At 42.2% G+C, this 24,196-nt stretch overlaps 1 protein-coding gene across 6 annotated transcripts in view; it reads right to left on the bottom strand.

Annotated features, from left to right (window-relative positions):
- Nucleotides 1-24,196, bottom strand: part of RBMS3 (RNA binding motif single stranded interacting protein 3) — a 1,175,542-nt gene that overhangs the window by 68,825 nt on the left and 1,082,521 nt on the right. The window lies entirely within an intron of this gene.

The following is a 24,196-nucleotide window of genomic DNA, read 5'->3' as shown; positions in this document are numbered from 1 at the left end:
TGAGGGCCTCAAAGGAAGCTGATGGGCAGGAGGTTTAGGACAGACAAAAGGAAATACACAGAGAATGATTAAAATGTGGAATTCACTGCCAGGGGATGTAGTGATGGCCACAGGAATAAACAGCTTTAAAAGGGGGTTAGATAGATTCATGGAGGATAAATTTACTAGCCACGTTGATTGAGGGGAACTCCACATTCAGAGACATCCTCTGAATCCTCCACATCCTCTGAATATCAGAGCCAGAAGGCAACATCAGGAGAAGGTCTCAGCCTCTGTGCCCTATTGTTGGTCATCCAGAGGAACTGGCTGGCCACTGTGTGAGACAGGATGCTGGACTAGATGGACCATTGGTCTGACCCAGCAGGGCTGCACTTAAGAGAAAAAATTCAGAGAAGAAGATTATGGTCCTGCTGCCTCTGCTCATTAATCAGAGCTACTAATATAAGACTGCCAAACTGCTGAATATGGATCCCTGCAGTGCTTACCTGCTGTGTTCCTGACTGTATCTGCTTCATCCTCTGATTTCAAAGGAATGTAAATTGAAGAAAGCAATAGATCCATATGCAAAACAGTTAACCATTGTTGCTTTATTGAATACATCAAATGAAAAATTGAATACACAGCTAATTGAATACATCAAATGAAAATATTTCTTGATTAATTTGACTCTCTCCTCCCCAAACTCATGATCCTCCCTATCCAACTAGTATCTTTAAAGGACAGATAATACTATTGCTCTTTGACATGGCTCCATCCCCCAAATGTCAACAGTTTTAGAAGTTCTATATCTTACCTGAAGTCCTATAATTTGGTTTTCCTGTTCCTGGTCCTTGGACCTTATCTTGCCTTAGTCTAAGCTTTGCTGTTTCTGGTTGGTTAAAATAGCACACATAACATGTTCCATTCTCAATGTCTGGAAGTCACCAATGTGAGAGAATTATTTGACATCCAGCTCTGCTAAACATCACAGTACATAGACAACTGAATCCAGAGTGTGCTTAAAGTCACAACATTAATAGTTTTTGTACACTACTGTAACCTCTTAAAAACTTAAAGATTTTTGTTCAGCTGCAATTTGCTGCTCCCATAATATGCCTGAAACTTATAGGCTAGTATTCTGATGAGCTCCATCCATGAAGGGCAGTGTTCAACACAGGATAAATGCTTCATTCAATATGAAAATGGGCAACATCCACAAGTGCTTCCCTGGTGGACACACAACTTCCTATCTTTTATCCAGCTTTTCCTACAAGGGAGCATACATTATTTTGCCCAAATCCCTTTTCCTCCTCCTCCATTTTACCTTTACAACAACTCTGTTGTAGCCCAGTGAAATTCAAGAATGAGTGAATCTGAGTTTCCTCCATTTCTAACCCACCATACTGGCTTCCCTCTAACATTATGTTGACATAAAGATGCGTAAGCAACACAGGCAGAGGAGGAACAGGATCATGTCCATGAATCTCACTTCTTGTTTACATGTGTAGACTCTGTGCCTGAGATTAGGAGTGCTGTATTTATAGCATCCCCAGTGGCAGAAATACAGACTACCAGGTACGGTTTGTATGCACATGGGCTCTGTGCTGACGGCACAACCAAATTTCTCCCTCTAAGCACATTGCCTGCACAAAGCTTATCTCAATATTACAATAATTTCAAGTTATTCTCATCAGAATAATGAAATAGCCCTTAAATATTTAGCAGCTTTCACTACAATGTGATTTCACTAGATTTTAAAAAATGGTAGTATGTGGTGAACTTCAAGCAAACACAGAGCTCTTGGTAAATGTCAAGATTTAACTAGGTCTGTCAGGGTTGGACCATGAGCCCAGATATTAAGAACCGTAACAAAGGAAAGTATTGTGACCTAAGGATTAAGATTGGGAAACCACAGACAGGAAGGTCTTGTGATGATCATTTAATGATTTGTACGGTGTAATAATCATATATAGAATCTTGTGGTGCACATGCCACAGATTATTAAAAATACCAGTCTCTATACCATAATCTCACATATCTGCCAGAAGTGCCTCAGTTCTTTTCCCACATACCAGCTTCCAGGACCAGATCTACATGTTTTCTGATGGGGGGGAGGGGCAAAATTAAAAAATGGCACCCCCTTATGGGCCATTCTATCTTATGGTCCCATAGAATACAATGGACTACATACCCAATTTGGTGCCCTCCCTCCATCGCCCCCTCTGCCCCCCCCCCCCCCCCCCAGATCTGGCCCTGCCAGCTTCATATGGCGAAGACATACCTTTTCTGAAAATTACCATGTCCAAGTCTGAATCCCTTTTGCTGGTCTTTATACTTTGAACACCATTGGGATGAGTGGAACTGACCTGCAGCTCTTGTAGGATGCATTAATCCCAGCTAGTAATGGATGACTGTACACACACACACCAGTGTTGTTAGGTATGATGAGTCTCATGATTTAGCACTTGTAAATAAGCCTGTTTTTTTTCTTATCCAGCATTGTTAATTGGCCCACAGTGCCCAACATGCAGCTCTGACAGAGCTAGATCTTAAATATCACACTTTGGAGATATTTGTTTGATTCTGCCAGAGGGAGTACTAGCATTTGAGCTATGGTTGCCAACTCTGGGTTAGGAAATTCCTGGAGATTTGGGAGATGGCGCCTGGGGAGAGGGAGTGCCTAATTGGACTATAACGACGTACAATCTACCCTCCAAAGCTGTCATTTTCTTCAGAGGAACTCATCTTGATAGTCTGATTTCCATACTCTGAAGATCAGTTGTAATTCAAGTCATTCCAGTCAGAGAAGGGTGGGGTATAAATATAATAAAATAAAAATAAATATCTCCAAGTTCCACCTGGAAACTGGCAACCATAATCTGAGCTCAATGTTTGCTCTAAATTCACCACATAGTACCTTTTTTCTTTTAACATCTAATGTAAACATTGTAGTGAAAGTTGCTAAATATTTCTGAGATAAACCTATTCCATCATTCTGATGAGAATGATTTGAAATTATTGCACTATCAACTTAAACTTTGTACAGGCAATGTGCTGAGAGGGGGAAGCTGGGTTGCACATGTGGCCATTCCTTTTGCTATCCAAATTTATCAGCATGGAGCCCTTGTGCATACAAACTGTATCTGGGTAATCTATGTTCCTGCCACTGGGGATGCTATAAATGCAGCATTCCTAATCTCAGGCACAGAGCCTACACATGTAAACAAGAAGTGAGATTTATGGACATGATCCTGCTCCTCCTCTGTCTGTGTTGCCTATGCTTGCTTATATCAGCATAATGTTAAATGAAAGCCAATTTTGATTTTAAAAATATATTTGAGCCAACAGCACATTCTGAATGTGTGCCGGTTTGCACTGTGAGCCATTTAATTCAGAAAAATGACATTTGACTTGTAATGTCTGTGAACATTATGAGCTAGGCAAATTCATATTTCAGGCCAAGTAATTGAGAGCTTTGTCTGCATCACTGCATTCCAAAATGGAAAAATGTCCTATAGCAAAGGATCATGAAAAATGCTATCAGCACTACTGTATTGTGTGAGTATTGGTGTATACTAAACCCACACCTCATATACCTCAAGTCCTTGAGGAAAGTGGAAGTCCCTCCCCCGCTCAACACAATTTGTTTCTGGTATGGAACCCACTGGACCTGGGTCCATTCTGGAACTACTCTTAACTCCCACCAGAAACTATGATTCTGACCCGAATTCTGGTAAGTCTGGAACCGTATCACATCATTAGTTCTAAGTATTGGTATTTGTCTTGGATCATCGGGATCATATAGTTTAAAAACCTAAACATTATGTAAACACAATCTGCACATTTGTGAAGGATCATGAGAATACAGGGCCAATTTCTCCCTCAACAGAAAGTTTCTGAAACACAAACTAGAGAGAAGTGAAGTGCAAGATGCAAAAGGCACTTTCATAGTTCTATGATGGCACAGAAAAAATTAAGAGTAACGCATGAATGGCCAAGAAGTAGACTGCCAAGCACTGGATTTGGAAATGGCCAAATACTTTCTTCTATTTTTATGATACTATAATCGAAAAGGCACCATCTGAGTGAAATAATACACATATGCATGAATTTGATGCATGAATTAAAGCACAATGCAGAACTGTTACAAGGGCAATCCTAAACAGTTACACCCTTTCTAAGGATTGCACTGTTAGGTTGGGATTTTTAAGCACACCTAATGACTTTTAGAGATAGTACAGTTATGTTTAATTTCAGCTTAAAACTATGAACTAAAAACAGGAAACTGCTCTTCTTTTATATAATCTGATTTATGAAGAGTAAAAGTCTGCTCTGGTATTTGTGGGCAACAGTCTCTATGACACTTTCATGCAGCACCCAACTCCAGATATTCAAATATTCTTGTTGGAAGTGAATTAGTAAAAAGGCAGAGTATTCTTTCTCACAGATGTCTGACTATTTTAGCTATATCATGTTTTGTCTAAAATTTGTAGAAAAACTGTTGTGTTTTCCCTGGCACCTTAGAAGAAAACTAGAACTATCCCTGCTTCTCAGTTTTTCTGTGTTAAAAACTGTGTCAGAAAACAAATCTGTAGTATCCTAAAGTCTCTATTTTTCACAAAGTTAGACCCGTACTGTATATATATTTATGTCAACAGGAGTTATTTTTATTGCTAGCAAGGGAGGCTGAGAATAGTAAGTTGTTAAATCACTTGCTGAGGAATCCAATAAAGAGCTACTAAACCTATTCATTTCAATGGGCTTAGATTAGAATTATTCAGCATAAGCAGGGCTTTTTTTGTTGCAGGAACTCATTTGCATATTAGGCCACACCTCCTGATGTAGCCAATCCTCCTGGCATTTACAGTGACCTAACATGCAAAGGAGTTCCCTCTACAAGAAAAGCCCCGAGCATGTGATTGCACTGTCGGCTCTTTCAGATGACATACAGGAGTGGACTGATCTTTGAACCTACAGGGGAATTTCCCAGTGGGCGACTGCCCTACTGGCCCACTGGTTGCTATTCCAAGCAAGCCCAAGCTCAAGCAACTCTCAGTGTCTCAGGGTCCACTTGGCTCACTGGCAGTGGTAATGCTTCAGTGGCATTTTCTTGGCCCCAAATAACCTTTAATGCTTTTTCAAATTAGCATAGCTTGTTCCAGGGTTGTTTCCATTTCCCAGCCCACTCCTGATAATGTACCTTCCAGAGTACACATGCACCATATTGGTTCTACTTCATATGATATTCACTAAAGCCTGCCCACTCCAGAGCTTTTGGATGAGAGTCTCTAAAGATTAGACCCAACCAGTAAGTTTCACTGTTTCCCCCACTGCTCTTCTCTTTGGTCGTTTTCGCACTCACCTCCAGCCGGCACGACCCCCCTCTTCACCGCGCAGGATCTGTGCGGATTTCGCACTAAATGCCGCGGAGCAGCCTTTTGCGCCGGAAACTCCCGTCGCAAAAGCCAAACTGCTTTTTGGCGATTTACGTTTGAGCGGCTTTTGCGCCGGAAGTTTCCGGCGCAAAAGGCTGCTCCACGGCATTTAGTGCGAAATCCGCGCAGATCCTGCGCGGTGAAGAGGGGGGTCGCGCCGACTGGAGGTGAGTGCGAAAACGACCTTTGTTTTGTAATATTAAACAAGAACTACAGATTGATGCTCCTGTACTAACTTTCATAACGAAAGGTGCCTATGTTTTTATGCCACACTGAATACATGCTTCCTTGAAATTTCTTTTTGATAAATCTCCCATTGCTATCATGGTTATATTACCATGGCTGAATTTTAAATCTATCTTCTAGATTTTGTACTCACACAGAATAATATTCTAAAATATCAACTATTCTCCCTGCAGTATTCACACTTCTTATACTTGTCTGAGAAATAAGGATACATGTGTGAAATAATAGGCACCGGCTAATTAATTATCCATGGACTTGGCATAAATAGAAAAAACACTCAGTGAGATGTGGGGCATATTTTATCTGAACAAATGTTTTATTCCTTTTGTCATGTTGCTAAATAAGCACAATAGGACCAAAACTTAGCTGGCGCTTTTAATCAAGCATGGCCACTCACTTTCCAGTCACATCAAATAAACGCATTTAGTACAAAATATTTGTTCTGTATTTATACAGGATGCTTCTATCATGTCATCTGTTTTCTTTTACCAGCTGTGTGGTGTGTGTCAGGGGTAAGGTATTCTTGAATACAGTTTTTACTGGGGTCATCTCTTGCCTTCTCAAGGCACTGAAAAGAGTGTTTCGGTCAAAAGCAATATACATCCAATTGCTAGTTTATTGGGCCTGTGGCTATTTTCAGCCCCCTCTTCTGTGAGCCAAATAAAGCATAGTGACCTTTAAAGAACTGCTGTCAGAAGTTACTGTAAAGAGTTCTACAGCTTCATAAGTCCCTCTCTGCCTTGTTTCTAAAGTCAGCAGAACTGGGTAGAAGTTGTTGTTTGTAGATGTATCATCCCAAAATATCCTCTGTGTGAATAATAAATGGAAGAATTCTTTGGCGTCTATTTAAGGCAGGGGTGGGGAACCTTTTTTCTGCCAAGGGCCATATAGATATTTATAATATCATTCGCGGGCCATACAAAATTATCAACTTAAAAAACAGTGTTTCGCTGAGGGAGAATGATTTAGGCCAGCAAAATTAATGCAAATAATTGCTTTTTTATTTGAAGTCATGTGGGGAGAGCCTAATCTGGCACACATGCACACACCTGGCCTGCCACCCTAGGCAAATGCCTAGGTCCAGGGCTTTTTTGTAGAAAAAGCCCAGCAGGAACTCAGTAGCATATTAGACCACATCCTCTAATATTAGCATATTAGGTCACACTCATTAGCATATTAGGCCACACCATCTGGGATAATCAAGTGCAAACTGAACTGTGGCAGTAACTTTTCCAGGCCCTGCAGCAATTCTGGCTGGCCAGTCAGGGCTCAGGGAGGCTGCCACATGGCTCGGTTTAGTCCAGCAATCCCTGAGGGCCACACAAAGTGACCTCAAGGGCTGCATACAGCCGTCGGGATAGAGGTTCCCCACCCCTGGTTTAAGGTTTGTCTGACTTGTTCAGCTTAGCTTTGGTAGAGCGCATAGTTTGTAAGTCAAAGGTCCCAGGTTCAGTTCCCAGAACTCCATTCAAAAAGAGGGAAAATGAAATACTGACAACAGTCAACTGAGATAGTAAATTTATCACAGAAGACTTTGTTAGAAGCAGCAGGAGCATAAAGAGGAAGAAGGGAAGAATGAAGAGAGTGGGGGGGGGGGGCGTGTACTAGAATGCAATTAGGGTAGGAGGAAAAAGATTGAGACATATCTGATTTGCCCCTAGGTAAGGCCCAGGAAAGGAAGACCCCTGTGGCGCATAATGGTAAAGCTGCAGTACTGCAGTCCAAGCTCTGCTCATGACCTGAGTTTGATCCCAGTGGAAGCTGGGTTCAGGTAACCAGCTCATGGTTGACTCAGCCTTCCATCCCTCCGAGGTCAGTAAAATGAGTACCCAACTTGACTGGGGGAGGCAATGGCAAACCACACCATTAAAAAGTGCCATGAAAATGGTGAGAAAGCAACATCATCCCAGAGTTGGAAATGACTGGTGCTTGCACACCATCCACCTTTACCTTTAAGGCCCAGGAAACAATCTGAAAATGTGAAGATCTGATAAGAAAGGAGCCTTCTGTTTGGAGTTTCTCTGAGGTTTTTCTTGGTCATAATCTATACATTCTCCATCTTTCAGCAACTTGTTCTTTTGGCTTGACATTTAATAGTTAAGGGGTTGCATCCTTGAAACGTAGCTCTTCATTTCAGGGGTCTGTAACCAGTTGGTTGTTCTACTGATGTCTTATACAAATGTAATAATAAATATATATCTACTTTGCATTTACATTGAGGAAAAAGGTAAGGCTCCTTTCTAAGCTAAATTTGCCATTTAAGTTATAGTGACCTTTAATATTCTGAATGGCTTCAACCATCAATTTATTAATCTTATTTAATTATAGCTGTTACATGCTCCTATATACAACTGCTGGAACCATGGCTTGGATCCTGCCTAGATTTTGGTGGGCCAAAGGAGGTGACTTCTGCTTATGATCACCCTCTCCTGGGAGACCTCTGATTGCCTCCTGGGAGTTCCCTGTCCCACAAGAAGCAGCATTTTGGGGTATGTTTTGTGCTGCCCGAAGTTGCCTTGTGTTTGTGGAAATCTAGGCAGGATTCTTCACTTCTGCTTTTGTAAGTAAGTTTACTTTTATTATTAAAGAAATAAAACTGGAAGACATAAAAAACAGACATGGACACCAGTGAAATATGGCATAAAAAACAAGAACAAACGAAAAAGAAAGAAGTGGGGAGCAGATATATAAGGCTTCCAATTTTCTCTACAACAGATACAGTTTTGCTTACAGAACTTTACTTGCTTATACATACAAACAAGAACTCTGCCTTTTTATTTCCCATTAAGCAAACTTCTTATTCAGAAAAGCCACAAACCATCATGTCATCCTTATCCTTTTTGTACAGAAAGTCAATAAGCGGTTTCTAATCTTGAATAAATGAAGTAACTGTCTTTTCTCTAACCAGTTCTGTAAGTTCAGCCAAAGTTGCAAAATCCAGCATCTTCTCCAGTCATTCTTCTACTGTAGTCATATCCAGAAACAAAACTCTATGACTTCTTTCCAACTGATTGCCCATTAAGCCTAACAAAAAAGACTCTGGATTCAGCTGTATCTTAGTCTTTAGAATCCTCTGCATCAATAAATACATCTGTATCCAAAAATTTCTTTGGATACTACCACAACTGAGAAAATAGGGTTTTGCTTTTGGGATGCACATCTACCAGAGGAATGCTCTAGGTACCAGAAGGCTGTGGAGAAATGCCTTGTCTTCTGGGTGGTTGGCAATAGTAAGACTTGACTGCAGTTTAACCAGTTCCCCCCACTCTGAGCTAAGAACAAGCAGGAAGGGGGAGGAAAATAGCCCATAGTCTTCCAGACACATCTCTTAAGAAATGCTAATAGGTCTTGCTAGAGACAATGGAATGGGCCACTTCACACACACACCCTTCTGCAAGCAGGAAACAGAGCTGCTTGAGGGACTTTTTGCTAGACAGATTACAGGAAGGGCTTTCTGGAAACAACAGGAAAAGCCTTGACCTGGGCTGTCCAGGGCCAAGGGGGAGGAGATACAGTTTTGTTTAAACTGCCTTGCAAGGGGAAGGCTCTCTCTCTTCTTGGGATGCTGAATGGAAGAGACCACTTTTTTGAGGATGGGAACAGGCAGCCATTTTTGGACCATGGCAAGAGGATGTTTAGAAAACCAAGGAACTGAAGATAAAGAGCCTATCCTAATTTTAATGTCTAGTCAGGGCATGTTTTAGAGAGAGGGACAGAGGATTTGCACTTACCAATTTCTTTTGTTTTTCATTGCATTACTCTGGCATGGTGCTAGAAGTATGTTTGTAAACATTTTCTTTTTAATCCTTATTTTAAACTTTTGATTCTGGAAGTGCTTGTCTGTACCACAAAGACCCTCACTGTTTTAAACAGGCCCAGGAAGGGGGAGATTGGCAACTGGCTATTCCTCCAGGGGTGCACAAAACATTAATCTGCCCCCCTGGTAGTCAGGAGCTAATCTGCCCCCATGGTAGCTACTGAGGAAAAGACTCTGAGCTTGGAAGCAAAGGTGAAGATCCTGATCCCTTCAGTTGGAAATGCTATATTGATCAGGTGATGGTGGCAGCTACTGGGGGAGAGAAAGGAGAAGCCCCTCCAGGCAAACTGAGAACCCCAAGGAGCAGAGTCAGAGCTGGGGAGCTGGCACAAGGCTGGTGCCCTAGGCCAGGAGCCCCTGCTGCCCCTTGACTCCTCAGCAAGAGTGAGCTTGATGCCGGTCGCCATGGGGCTTCCAGGTTCGGTGTGTGCATGCACGCCATCACTCCTTCCCTTGCATCTGTGCCTGGAAGCACAGATGTGATGGGTGGAACAATGGCGAGTGGCAGGTGTGCACACCAAGCCCAGAAGCACCATGGTGACTAGCGCCCAGCTTGCTATTTCTCTCACCTCAGAGGCAAGGGAGGGCGGGAGGGCAGGGCCATGCTCCATGCAGCTGCTTCATGCTGCCTATCGGATGTGCCAAGGCAAAACAGGCCTGTAGTCCAGAGTGGGCACCTTCTGCCACAAAGGCCATATCATTAATGGAATGGAACATCTGTATCTGAAATCAGGTTTAACTTAAAAAAAAACAACTACCCATCTCTCTCTCAGACATTTTGATTACAGCATCATAGTGAAACTTGAATACACTGTACTATATTGCAGAAAGTAATACACCAGATCAAAACTGTCAAAAAGCCTATGATTGATCGATCTGTAATAACTAATGCACATCTAGCTCTGATTGATCTGTTTTAAGCACTCTTCCCCCCTTTTATGTTTAGCAAGCTTGTTTAGTGGTGAGGCACCTGCACTAGTTATTTTTTTTTAATTATCTGCAAGTATTGGAAGAAAACAGACAGTGCATAGACAAAATAGAATGAGAATGCCTATAATCTGTATAGTTATTAAGATGAAAGAAAATCTCTACCTTTAGCTTGGTGTTGGAGCAGTTCAAGCAGTAAATAGTATTTTCAAGGCATTTTCAGCCCTTCAGTTGCACTGCGAAAAATGAATGTCTATTGCACTTGCAAACCGCCAGTATTAAAGCAATGCTAGCAAGAAAGAGTTAGAATAACCATTATTATTCTTTGTTTTCTAAAACTTTTTGTCTGGGACTTCATCACTGCATTCAAGGTACCCAAGATTTAGAGATTATTTTGATGGAAATGCCAGGAATGCAAACATCATCATGCTGCAAATTCACTTATTTCACTTAATTAAACGGCAAATATTTCAAATATATATCACTTTTTGCTTCTTGCAAGTAGACTGGAAAATGCTGCCTCATTGTTGCATGCTTCACTCAGCTTCATTGCAAACCGCTTCCATTAAATCACAGTCTTCAAAAGGCACTTTTTTGTTTGTCCTGTTTGTAACAGATGTTTTGTATCACATACTTGAACGAGCTTATTCATTTGCAAGGGATCACCCACTTTGGCTGGTGTGTGTCCAGCTGTGAAAAGAGCTCAAGTGTCATTTGCGACCACTTTCATTCCATTCTTCTGATGTCACAGGAACTCAGTGACCACATCCAAGTCCAAAAGAAAATGAGAGAGAGAGAGACAGAGAAACACAGACAGAACTGAGAACATCCACAACCTTTTAAAAATTTCCAGCGTGGGAGTAATGTTACTTCAAGCAGGAAGCATTTGTGAAAGGAATGCAACTGGTGCTCAAGGAAGATATACTCTTGCTTCAGTCTCAAAAAAATGAGCCATTTCATATTAACAGGCGCTGGAATTGCACGTCCAACAATGATGAACTACGAGAACCCAAGTAATTTGAGATCTAAAGAACTACTTGGCCAATTGCTACTCTCTAGCTAAATGGGACTCATTCCATTATAAGATGCAGAAGCTGTGATACAAGTTGATCTGAACATATGAGTGATTTTCCTTTTCTATAAAGTCATTTTAATAAATTTAAATGCATTTTTAAAGAATCAAAATCAATGTGATTTATTCTCTGGTGAATTCATGCCCCATTAATGGCTGGGAAATTATATTAACATGCATTAGTGGATTAAAAAAAAATCCGTGCCTACAAAGAAGCTGAATAGTGTTGTTGACCAGACTCTCTGATGATGTTTTACAAGCAGCATAACTTTCACCAACATGCATTGTAACTTTTCTGAGAAAGTATGTAACTTATTCCTCATTAAACAAACACAAAATGCATATTCTGGATTTTCATGTAAAAAACATAACAGGATAAATTCTTTCTGCAGGAATTCTAGATCCAGATGTCTTTTTAAATTGATGCTATAAATCACATAATGGCATACTCAAATTCACTACATGGTCTACCACCCACATAATTTTAGAGCAGTGTATTGGCATGGAACAGAGGTTAGGGTGCTGGTCTAGACTTCTGGAGAACCAGATTTGATTCCCTGCTCTGCTGTGAAAGTTCACTGGGCAATCTTGAGCCAATCACTGTCCCTCAGCCTGGTTGCTATGAGAACAAAACAGCAGAACAATATGGTAAGTTGCTTTTGGGTCCCCTTTGGAATGAAATGTGGGGTAAACATTTCTTAAAATCAGTTTCTAGATCATCATACAGTCAGGGCCAGTGCCAGGCTTGCTGGAGCCCTGGGTTGGGAGGGTGGGGGCTGCCCCTCCCTCCCGGGCAATTTAAATCACGTGAGAGGGTGCCCAGGAGCAGCTGGTGCCCTTCCCGCCCCCGGGAGAGGTCCCGTTGATCAGCTGATTGGTGAGGCCTTTAACTGCATGGGAGGCTGGTGGCTTCTTCTAGCTGCTCTCTTGATCATGGATAGTGCCAGCAGAAGTAGCCAGGCTGGCTGCCCCCTCCATTTAAAGAGCCCACTGACCAGCTGGTCAATCGGGTCTTTAAATTGTGCAGGAAGGGCAGCAGCTGCTCCTGTCGCTCTTCCCATGTGATCTGAATTGCTGGCAGGCATGGGGGCAACCTTCAAACACCTTCACTGTGGCTTGAAGGCCACCCCTGCCCCCACTGGTGATTCAGATTGCACAGGAAGAACAGCAGGAGCTGGTCAGTGGGCTCTTTAAATGGAGGGAGAGACCAGCCTGACTGCTTCTGCAGGTATTACCCATGATCAGGAGAGTGTGCAGGAGCAGGTGCCAGCCTCCCACACGATTAAAGGTTCCGCCAATCAGCTGATTAGTGGGACCTTTCCTGGGTGCAGGAAGGGCAGTGACTGCTCCTGGGCACCCACCTGAGTGATTTAAATAGCCTGGGAGGGAGGGGTGGCTTCCACCCTCCCAGGGGGCACCCAATTCATCACCCCCCAGGGCCATGCCCTAGGTGACCACCTAAGGTACACCACCCCTGCATACAGTATACTGACAGGGTACCCTTAAATTAAATAACTACAGATACCAACATAATGTTGAAACTAAGCTGTCTGCCTAAATGAAAGGCTGAATGCACAGATATGCAGTGTTGATGAAAGCTCCCTTAATTTCAGGAATCCTCAGGCAGCAACTACTAACACTATTCTAGTATCTTGCAGCCACAAATGGAACATCTATCATTCTATGTTCCCGGGCAGGACACATCATGGCACCTGTGAACAGTCAGTCACAAGCAATAGGCTGTATTAGTACTGAACTCTAATACATCATATGTACATCATATGACTCACCAGGATTTGACTGTGTCACACAATGACGTTAGAGAGTTACAGATTACATCCAGTTTCATGTTCCTCTGACAGAACAGCATTTTTGTTTTTTGAGACAGATGTTTTTACAATGTCTCCCCTCATGTTTCAGATTCCCACTTTGCCCCCCACCCATACTTGGGAGTTGAATGACCTTGAGGAGCACTTCAGTCTTCTGACTGCAGGGGCACAGGCTGGGAACATGCCTTCTTCAAACATAACTATACTTGTTCTGCTTAATATCCAAGCCGTCTAATATTGCACAACTTAAAGCTATCTGAAAGTTTCAGAACAATAAAAAAACATCCCTGAAAATCCGGTGCATAATATTAACGTGGTTTTGAATGCTGCACTGAAATTCCCCAAGCTTACGTTTGTTGGGCAGAAAGCCCATTTTAGAAGAATGTAAAAGGCTTGCTGGCTTCTCGTACTTCCAGATGGTTGACCCATGACTATCAATCCACACTGCAGAATGCCTTCTTTTACTGAGAGACAGTTTAACAGCAAGAAACTAAGTAGAGCCTGAACAAGACCCAAAATACTGTGTAAAACCACAAGAAAGAACATGGCAATCTTGATCAACTTTCCCATATTTGGAATGAACTACCAGTGACAAAATCTCATGTTGAAATACGGCTAACTGACAATTTATTTATTACATTTTTAGTTGCTGCTCCTAAAGGGTCTCATGGCGACTTACAACACTCTAAACAACTCCCTTATAATATGCATTATTTTACAGTAATCCTCAAACTGAACTTTTCTGCCACATTGAATGCAGTAGATGAACCCGGGGCTCCGTGCCTGTCTCCTGATGTTATCTTGGATCACTTTGACGCGCTTAGTCTTGGGGAAGTCGACGAAGTCCTCTCAACTGTACGCCCTACAACTTGCGACCTTGACCCATGCCCCTCCTGGCTAATTAAATCCTGCCAGAGGGAGCTTAGATATCCTATACGGGATATCGTAAATAGATCCCTCTTGGAAGGGCAATTTCCAACATCTTTGAAAGAGGCCATGGTCCGCCCTCTCCTAAAAAAGAGTACAGCAGATCCGGCCGAACTGGCAAACTATCGACCGGTCTCGAACCTACCATTTTTAGGTAAGGTCATAGAGAGGGCAGTGGCGTTACAGTTGCAGAGTTTTTTGGATGACACTTCCGCCTTAGACCCTCACCAGTCCGGCTTTCGTCCTGGTTATGGGACGGAGACAGTGCTGGTCGCCTTGGTGGATGACCTCCAGCAGCATCTGGACCGAGGCGGCGTGGCGGTGCTGATATTGTTGGATCTGTCGGCCGCATTTGATACGGTCGATCACCAGCTACTGGCCCGCCGGCTCGCCGACGTGGGGATTGGGGGATTGGCCTTACAGTGGCTTTCCTCCTTCCTCGAAGGACGGGGACAAAGGGTGGCCATTGGGGGGGAACGGTCCCGGAGGCACCCACTAGTATGCCACAAGGGGCAGTTCTCTCCCCGATGTTGTTTAACATCTATATGCGCCCCCTTGCCCAGATTGCCCGGAGGTTTGGGCTTGGGTGCCATCAATACGCTGATGACACCCAGCTCTATCTACTAATGGATGGCCGGCCTGGCTCCGTCCCAGAAAGCCTGGACCTAGCATTGCAAGCCGTGGCAGGTTGGCTCAGACTAAGCGGGCTGAAGTTGAATCCAACGAAGACAGAGGTCCTTTGCTTGGGTCGCGGTGCCCTGGGAAGGGAAATCCCCTTGCCGGTTCTTGACAGTGTGCAGCTTAAAGCGGCACATAAGGTCAGGAGCCTGGGGTTCTTCTGGAGCCTTCATTATCAATGGAGGCACAGATAGCGGCCGCTGCCAAGTCCGCGTTCTTTCAACTTCGACGGGCGAAGCAGTTGGCCCCCTTCCTGGAGCGCCGTGACCTAGCAATGGTGATCCATGCTACGGTCACCTCGAGATTGGACTACTGCAACGCCCTCTACATGGGGCTACCCTTGTGCCGAACTCGGCGGCTGCAGCTGGTGCAGAACGCGGCGGCTAGGCTGTTGCTGGGGCTCCCAAGATGGGAGCACATACAGCCGGGGCTGCGCGGGCTGCACTGGCTGCCAGTGGTATACCGAGTTCGCTACAAAGTGCTGGTTATTACCTTTAAAGCCCTATATGGCCGAGGACCTACCTACCTGAGGGACCGTCTCTCCCCATACGAGCCCCAGAGGGCACTGAGGTCATCTGGGAAAAACCAGTTGAATATCCCTGGGCCAAGGGAGGCCAGACTGAAGGCCACCCGGGATCGGGCCTTCTCTGTCACCGCTCCACTACTATGGAACCAACTCCCTGAGGAAGTGAGGGCCCTAAGATGTTTAGATCAACTTCGTAGGGCCTGTAAGACCCACCTTTTCAAGATGGCCTTCAACTAGTGACAGAATCAATGACAAAGCTAGGCATGCTGCTGGAAATGTTTTAATGTCTTATTCTTAGAAGTCTACCAAATCTAATGTTAATAATGCCATATTGTTATGTTATGTTAATTTTAATAATTTATAACTGTTTTAACCATGTTTTATAATGTAAAACCGATTTAATGTTTATTTTATGTTGTGAGCCGCCCTGAGCCCGCTCCGGCGGGGAGGGCGGGATAGAAATAAAAAATTATTATTATTATATTATTATTCACTGTTCACTGTCTGTGTTGGAAGTATGAAAGCACAAAGAGAATACATACTTACATTATCTTAGCTTTTCTTGGCCAACATTTATTGCTACTAAATGTTACTGTGTAAAACTGAGATAGTTTCAGCTGGTAGCCATGTTGGTCTGCAGGAGGACAGCTAGATTGGAGTCCATAAGCACTTTAGAGACCAATAAGACTGAGGGAATGAGCTTCTGAGAGTCCAAGCTCCTTTCATCAGATACACGTTGGCATGGAGATCTTTGAGTCCTTATATCCCATCAAATGGTGGGAGGGGTGTTGCAAGGATACAATGAGTGTTGCAATCAGCTTGATTAGAGAGGAGGGGAAATACTTGGGGGCAGAAAATTAGCATCTGTAGTGAGATAAGAATTCTACATCACCATTCAGCCCTATGCAAAAGTATGGATGGACATAAACAGCACTGGCTCTGGAGAGCTGGCACAAGGCTGGCATCCCAGGCCAGGTGCCCCTGCCACCCCTCGCCTCCTCGCCAAGGGCGAGCTTGGCAGCGATTGCCATGGGGCTTCTGAGCTCAGCGCATGGACACCGTTGGAAGCACAGATGCAAGGGGCAGAGCAACGGTGAGAGAATGGTATGCATGTGTGCTGAGCCCAGAAGCCCTGTGGTGACCACCATCGAGCAGTGTCCTCCCCTCAGGGCCGTGCTCCAAGTAGCTGCCTCATGCTACTTAATGGATATGCCAGCCCTGGACATAAATCCAACATTAAAAGCCACAACTATCAAAAACCAGTGGGAGAACATTTTAATCGTGACCTAAGAGTGGCAGTCCTCAAACAGAGATGCTTCAAGGGGAGATTACAATGTGAGATTGTTGAATATTCACACATTCAGAACAATGGACCCCCCCAACAGGGCTGAATAGGAACATAGGTTTCTTATCTCACTACAAATGCTAATTGTCTACTCTCAAGCATTTCCCTTCTGCAGGGCCGGATCTGGGGTGGGGGTGGGGCAGAGGGAGGTGCTTGCCCCGGGTGCCACCACAGGGGGGGTGCCAAATTGGATATGGAGTCCATTCTATTCTATGGGCCTATAAGGTAGAATGGGCCCATAAAGGAGTGCCATTTTTTAATTTTGCCCCCCCCCCTTGAAAAACATATAGATCTAGTCCTGCCCCTCTGCTCTAATCAAGCTGATTACAATGCACATTGTAACGCTGCATCCTAGTTCATTCTCCACTACACCTTCTGATTGGGATATAAGGACTCAGAGATCTCCATGCCAATGTGTATCTGATGAAGGGAGCTTTGAAAGTTTATACTCACCCACCCAGAAAAAATCTTGTCAATCTCTAACGTGCTCCTGGACTCCAGTCTAGCTGGGGAAAATTGACCAGTTCATTGTATAAAATTAACTATTTTGTGAATCAGTTATTAGTGCCACCTTTACTGTGTTCTACTGCTGCGGTGGGCATTCTTCAATGTCATACAGAGAGGAACCTGAGAGGCTGAAAAAGACTAAGCAGATTACATTGATTTAAAAAATAGGAGGCAACAAGAGAGAGAATAAAAGATGCCTACTGCATATAGTCCACTGTTCTGAACTGAAGTGTGCTATTTTAAAATCTAAAATGACTTCAATGGTATCTATTTTTATTTACAAAAATTACAAGAGTAAGTCACAGAATGTTAGAACCTGGTATTGATGATCTGGGTTTGCCTGATCAATTTTTTTGCTCTCAATTCAGGCTGTATTAAGCTTAGAAAAAAAATCTTTTATTGGATTAGGCGCAGAGCAAACTGCAATGGGTCTTCCTATTTTGCATAGTGTGTTTATGTCTCCCTCCCTTTTCCCTCCAAAGCTGACCTTTATTAAATAAGAGCTGTATGTAGAGTTTGGTCAAGTCAATTAGTATGAAAGAACTACTGATGTGTGAATTCTTCTCTACTTACCTTGTATTAAGTACACTAATTACCCACTTCCTTCATGACTATCTAACTTTTTCATGTTTAAAGTTCTGAGGGCAGGTGTGTTCTTAAAATGTCGTTTGGGAACTGCAGTTCATGGGCATGCAGGCCTTGTCTAAGCAACTGGCACTCACTTTTCCATCTAGGTATATCATGTGCCTTTGACGGGATCTCTTATGCAACATTAGTTGTTGCCTTGAAAAGAATTAACACATTCTTGATAACTGGTTAATATTACAGTTCCAGAGGAATTTTTGTATTAATGAAATATACTGGAATGAAAACTATGATTCTTTGGATCCAGAAATTTAAAAATTCAGAATTTCTGAACATTTGGAAGCAGCCACTTCTCACTAAAACAATGCAAAACATTTTCTGCCAACTTCTTTATCTTTTCTCAGTGCCCGTATCAACCCAGAAGAGCATAACAGATATGGAAAGTGTACTGCAAAAGCCATCTATGTATCTAGACATATTTAATAAACCTTATGCCTAGTATACCCAGCAGAAGCCAAAATCAAATACAAAATTTTCCTATTAATCTACCATTTAATTTTTGGTCCAAATGTTATTCCCAAGCATTAAGTAATATATACATTGTGGGATGAAGCGGGAATCAAATGTAGGATGAGGTGCTTAGAAAAGGCCACAGAACTTTAATCAACAGCCAACAATCAATGGCCAGGGGGGCAACAGGTAAATTATAACATATAAAAAGACCACCATGAAAGTGCTATCATTTGTCACTGCTGGATACAGGAATTCATAAGTACAGACATCCATCCCAGGCCCCACTCCTGTGGTTAAGCAGCGGCAGCATCAATGAGAAGACAATCTGGTCCCTGCCTTTGGTGCTGTGTTATTTGGGAAACATATTTTATTTTAATTTCCTAGGCAGTTCAATCTGAAGCCAATGACATTCTCAATATTTAGAATGATAAAATTCAGATTTAAAATGATTCTGAATGTTCCAAATATGGCATTATTTTGTGAACTTTGAATATTTCTGAATTCAAACTGCACATCCCCCTGCTCCTCCTCCCAAACTTGATGTGCTTGTAAAAGCTAGTTTTACATGAGACACATCCTTGGAACATGCCTTGTCCTTAAGACACATCTGATTTTCCTGGGCTTTCAGACTAGATTGCTGGACTGTAAAGAGAACCAGTCATTGTGCTGCCAATTCCAGTGGCATTTGAAGGAGGTAGGGAAATCAAGTCAAATTCACAAATCAAGGAGGACAGTTTCTCATACAGAGTCAGGATGGATTACAAGGTTAATGTAACTGTGTTGTTCTGGAGCATGTGCCAACTGCCTCAGCTGTCTGGTCTGATCAATGCTCATCACCACATTGGCACAAAAATAGTTATGACATCTCATTATTAATTATGAATGAACTAAGAGTTTTTGTGAAATGGTGCCCAAAGGATAATCAAAACAAATATTAGAAACAGTGCAAAGCTGTATTTGCAAAGCTGATTAGTTGTGAACCTTGTCAGCATATCTACAGATTTAGTCTATGTATACAACCATATGGAAAAACCCAAATATTAATCAGACCAGGGAGTCAGCAGTCACCTTTGTGATCATGGCTGTTCAAAAATGTTATGCTACAGCCTCTGTTGTGTGTATAGCCTGGCATTAACTAACCTTTGTTTAAATGGTATACATCAGGGGTGGCCAAGGGTAGCTCTCCAGATGTTTTTTGCCTACAACTCCCATCAGCCCCAGTCAGCATGGCCAATGGCTTGGGCTGATGGAAGTTGTAGACAAAAACATCTGGAGAGCTATCGTTGGCCACCCCTGGTATACATGATTGCATAGAGAAACTGGTACTAGGAACTGGGCTTTAGTTAACCAAGCAAGTAAAGTCATCCTTAAGATACCTGCACATTCACCATGGTTTCTGCCTTGAATTATATGTGGGTGATATCACAAATTAGGGCTGGGGAAAAGTTGATGTGATCTCCATCAGACATGTGACATCAAAGAATACCATATCTTATCAGAGTTATCAAACTGGAATTCCTTGATTTTCTGCCTCAAGAAATACTATATGACTGTTCTGCTGAGCTTTGGCACCAGCTTTTGGTTATGTTATTTCAATCTTTAGCCTTCTGTGTTTTAGCAAGCTCATTTTCAAAGAGTGATCAAAAATGCACAGCTTTTTGAGAGAATAGTTGAGAAAATAGCAACCAGTTTAATTTTTCTGGCATGTTTTCTGTTTGTTTTTCTTATCATGTAGGTGAACTATCACGTTTCATTTTGATCACAGAACACAGAATCAATGCTTTTTTCTTCACATTTGTATTCAAGCACACAATGGACATTTCACTGAACTTACGATAAAAGCACACCATGTTCAAGATAGAGAAGCTGTAAGTTTTGAGAGATTTTTGTGAGCGGACCTAAGCAATTTAAATAATTTTTTTAAGAAAGCTGGAAACAAAAGATTATAATATGAATGTGGTGATTTGGATTTCCCCCCACAGTGCAGCTAAATACCAAAACCTAGTGGGGGGCAAGGAAGGGCATTTACATAGTGATCCTAAGCAGAGTTACATCCTTCTAAATAAATTGAAGTCAGTGGGCTTAGAATGGTGTAACTCTTTGGATCCTCCCTCCCAGAGCTCATGAGGAGGAAGACTACAGAGGTACAGTTTGCACATGCTTGGTTCTCTGTGTTGTGGTGAATATGTCAAAGGACCATGCACTCAATCCCATGCAAAGAAAGGACAGTGCAGTTATGACAATTTCACCTCTCTCACAGGCTGTCCCTTTATCATCTTCTTCACTGAGCAGCCCTTTCCCCCCTTTTTCTTCTTGGTTTTTCTCTCTGGCTGCCCCACCAGTTGCATGAATGTATTTAGATATCTGCTGACCCAGCCTAGGAAACTGAGGGGAAGAGACTAAAATTCTTCTTATGTCCTGTTTTGAAAATGAAACCTGAGAGATTGATGGTAATTCAAAATATCAAACTGCTTTATTTAACTTTAAGGGGAAATTGACATGTTGGGAACAGATGTCGGACTTATGAGGTGAAAAGACAATAGGAATGAAGTAACTTTGTATACAAACAAGTAACTGTTTCTAATATTCAAACAGATTTTTAAAACTTGAGGAGAGAGATTTCTTGAAGTCTCTGATTAAATACACAAGCATAAGCTTCTCTGTCTCACAGACACTTAAGTTGGTGAAAGCAGGAACATTCACACAAGATCTAGTTTCCTTCCTTATCTACTGGCTAGGGATCACCCCTGTCTTTTAGAAGCTATTTCCCTTGGACTTGCTAGGGATGGGCAAAGCTTTCCACTTCCCTAACTCAGGATTCTTCCTCTCCTTCAGAATGAATAGTGATAACCCCTCCCTGCCTTTTCTGGGAGCTATTTTCCACAGACTTGTATTGGGATCCTTCTTGATCCTCTCACTCCCTTAGCCTTCTTTCACAGTCAACTGTTAGTCCTTAACTGCCACTCTTAACTGTCACATTTTAACTGACCCTTTGAACTGAAGAATTACATTTGAATCCCATACTGGGTTCAATTGTGAAATAATGCCACCAGGTATTCACTAAAGTCAGTCATACCAAATCACTACCAATGCAATAGTAAGATCAAAATAAAGGATCTGAAGGATCAAGAAATATTCAGATTTTGCTTTCAAAAATCCTGTGTGGGAAGAAATTCTGCAGATACAGAAACTGTACTGACTGAGAACGAGAAGAAATTTCCCAGCTATAGAAACTCTTTTCAGTTCTGTGTGTGATTCTAACACAAGACTCATAATTCTAGAACATAAGGAGAGAGAGCCAAGGAACATATTTATTTCTACCTGTAAACCTTCACAGAAGCATCGGTGTAGGTGGTTTAAAGGGCTGGCAGTCTCCTCTACCTCTTAAAGAAGAAATGGGCTCTGCATACAGATTTAGAGACAGGGATTTATCTTGGTAATTTCACCCTGAACTCTTGAGTTCTCCATAACATGATGGACCATTGCAGACTTGAAAACTACCCTCAGGAATCAACAGTGGTAAATGACCTAAAGGGCTACAAATCAGGCTGAGAGTATTGTTGCATGGAGGTGAGGGAATTATGCCTATTCTAAACATATTTAGTGATTAACAGAGTTCATTCAGTTTGAAGCACAGCCAACATAACAACCCAAATATAATATATAAGCAGATAGGCATCTTAAAAATAAAACTGATCATCATAAAGCTGAATACTTCTGTTGGGAAAAGCACTAATGCTGCTATCACCACAATGCAAAGGATACCACCCCCAATTTGCACTTTTCTCCTAATTTGTCCTGCAGAATCAGTGTGTGACTTTGCATACAAAATACACTCAAACTGAACCAATTCTGAGTAGCTGGAGAAATCTGAAACAGAGGAGCAATTGTGTCTCTAGGATCTAGCTCCACTTGTATGAATATTGCTTCTGGTGTATGATTGACTCTTTCTGAGCTATCATGTCAGATCCCTCTGAGCACAACAGTGACAATACTAAGGTAATGCATTTCACTGAGCTCAGTTGCATTGACAAGAGTGAGTCTGGAGCTTCACAAGGTCATACCAACTTGATAAAGAATGCCACAAATTTAAGAAAATGTGAACAAAATTCACAGCCATTCAATAAACCAAATATCTCAGCAAACATTCCCCACTTTAATTTTTCAATTTATACAGCCTGCCCTAGGGGACAGGGCAAAGTAAATGGACATGTCTTTGTCAATAATACTTTGTTAATACTACAGCTGTGATTGTTTTAACCTTATCTGGTAAGCAAGGTAAAAACCCAACCATAACAAAACTTTACAAGATACCTATCAAAATAAGAGTAATCCAACCAAGTCCTAGTAGATCTAAACCAGCAGATAATTTATAAGGCAGCAGTGATTCATTTCTTGTATGCCTATGAATATTTCAACAATTCAGCAAGGTTCCTTCCTTCCTCACTGAAGACCTCTTTATTTTCTAAAGAAAGAAAAAAATTAACAAGAGGAACAACAGCAGATGTGTTCATTCTTGCAATTCGGGTTACACAGGAGTATAATTTTCTTGCTCTCCCTAATGGGCTCTTTTTCTAACAGGAGCTCCTCTGCATAATAAGCCATGCCCCCTGATGTAGCCAATCCTCCTGGAGCTTAAAGTAGGCCCTGTACTAAGAGCCCTCTAAACTCTTGGAAGATTGGCTACATCTGGGGGAGCGTGGCCTAATATGCAGAGGAGCTCCTGCTAAAAAAAGAGCCCTGAGAGATTATACAAAGCGTACACTTAACTTTGAAATTCCCGTACCATTATAATGAAAGCCACCCCCCCCCCACAAACCAAAAAACTTCCACAACAGCATACCTATTGATGTCATTTTATAGCTGAAATGGTATCAAATTTAGGGAGCTTCCCTAGGGGCATCTGCAGAATGAAGATGTCTTCAGAACATCTGGCATCTGTCTACCACTTGGGGATGACCCTGAACCCCCTACTAGCACTAACAATGGGCCAGGATTTTTACAGATCAGTGTAACTGTTACTTTTCAAACAAGGGACTGCCAAAGAATCATAGCACAAAACCCGCATGACATTGAACTCATTTTTGCCTGTGTACTACTTTTCTAGTTACATGCTAAATTGTTGACTGAGAAGACCAAGAACCTGTTATCAAAAATCTCTTAAAGTGGTTACAGACAATGAGGGCTTTCTTTGTGGAAAAAGCCCAGCAGGAACTCATTTGCATATTAGGCCAGACTCCCTAACATCACCATGGTTTTACACAGGGCTTTTTGGTAGAAAAAGTCCAACAGGAACTCATTTGCATATTAGGCCACACACCCCGACACCAAGCCAGCTAGAACTGCCACTGAGCCAGCCGGAACTGCATTCCTGTGCGTTCCTGCTCAAAAAAACCCCCCTGCAGACAACCATTTTGCTACATATTCAAACACATATCTGCTTCTTACATGAGGTTAATAAAAGGACCTTCTGAGGTTATTAATACGACACAGCTGTCCCTGATTTAGAGAGTTCACCCTGGGATAGTTTACTTGGTTGTCTGCTATCTCACACCACCAAAAATCTAACATCTGAGTTATATTGCCCTGCCCATGTACACAATAGTTAGGAATAATGCATGCAAGGATAAAATGTATAGAACTGATATCAGCTAAATTCTCTAATGACCAGCCTACTATTTTGCACCAGATCTCACTTCAATAACCAATTAAAGAACATGAATGTTCAAATAAAGATAAGTCACTTCTACACCCTGGTCAAACTATCCCACTCCCAGTAACTCCAGAAAAGTGTGTGTGGATGTGAACAA

This window comes from Heteronotia binoei, chromosome 10 (genome assembly GCF_032191835.1).
Source record: "Heteronotia binoei isolate CCM8104 ecotype False Entrance Well chromosome 10, APGP_CSIRO_Hbin_v1, whole genome shotgun sequence".
Classification (NCBI taxonomy): domain Eukaryota; kingdom Metazoa; phylum Chordata; class Lepidosauria; order Squamata; family Gekkonidae; genus Heteronotia; species Heteronotia binoei.
The sequence above is the reverse complement of the archived record's forward strand: the minus strand, read 5'-3'. Positions and strand labels throughout refer to the sequence as shown.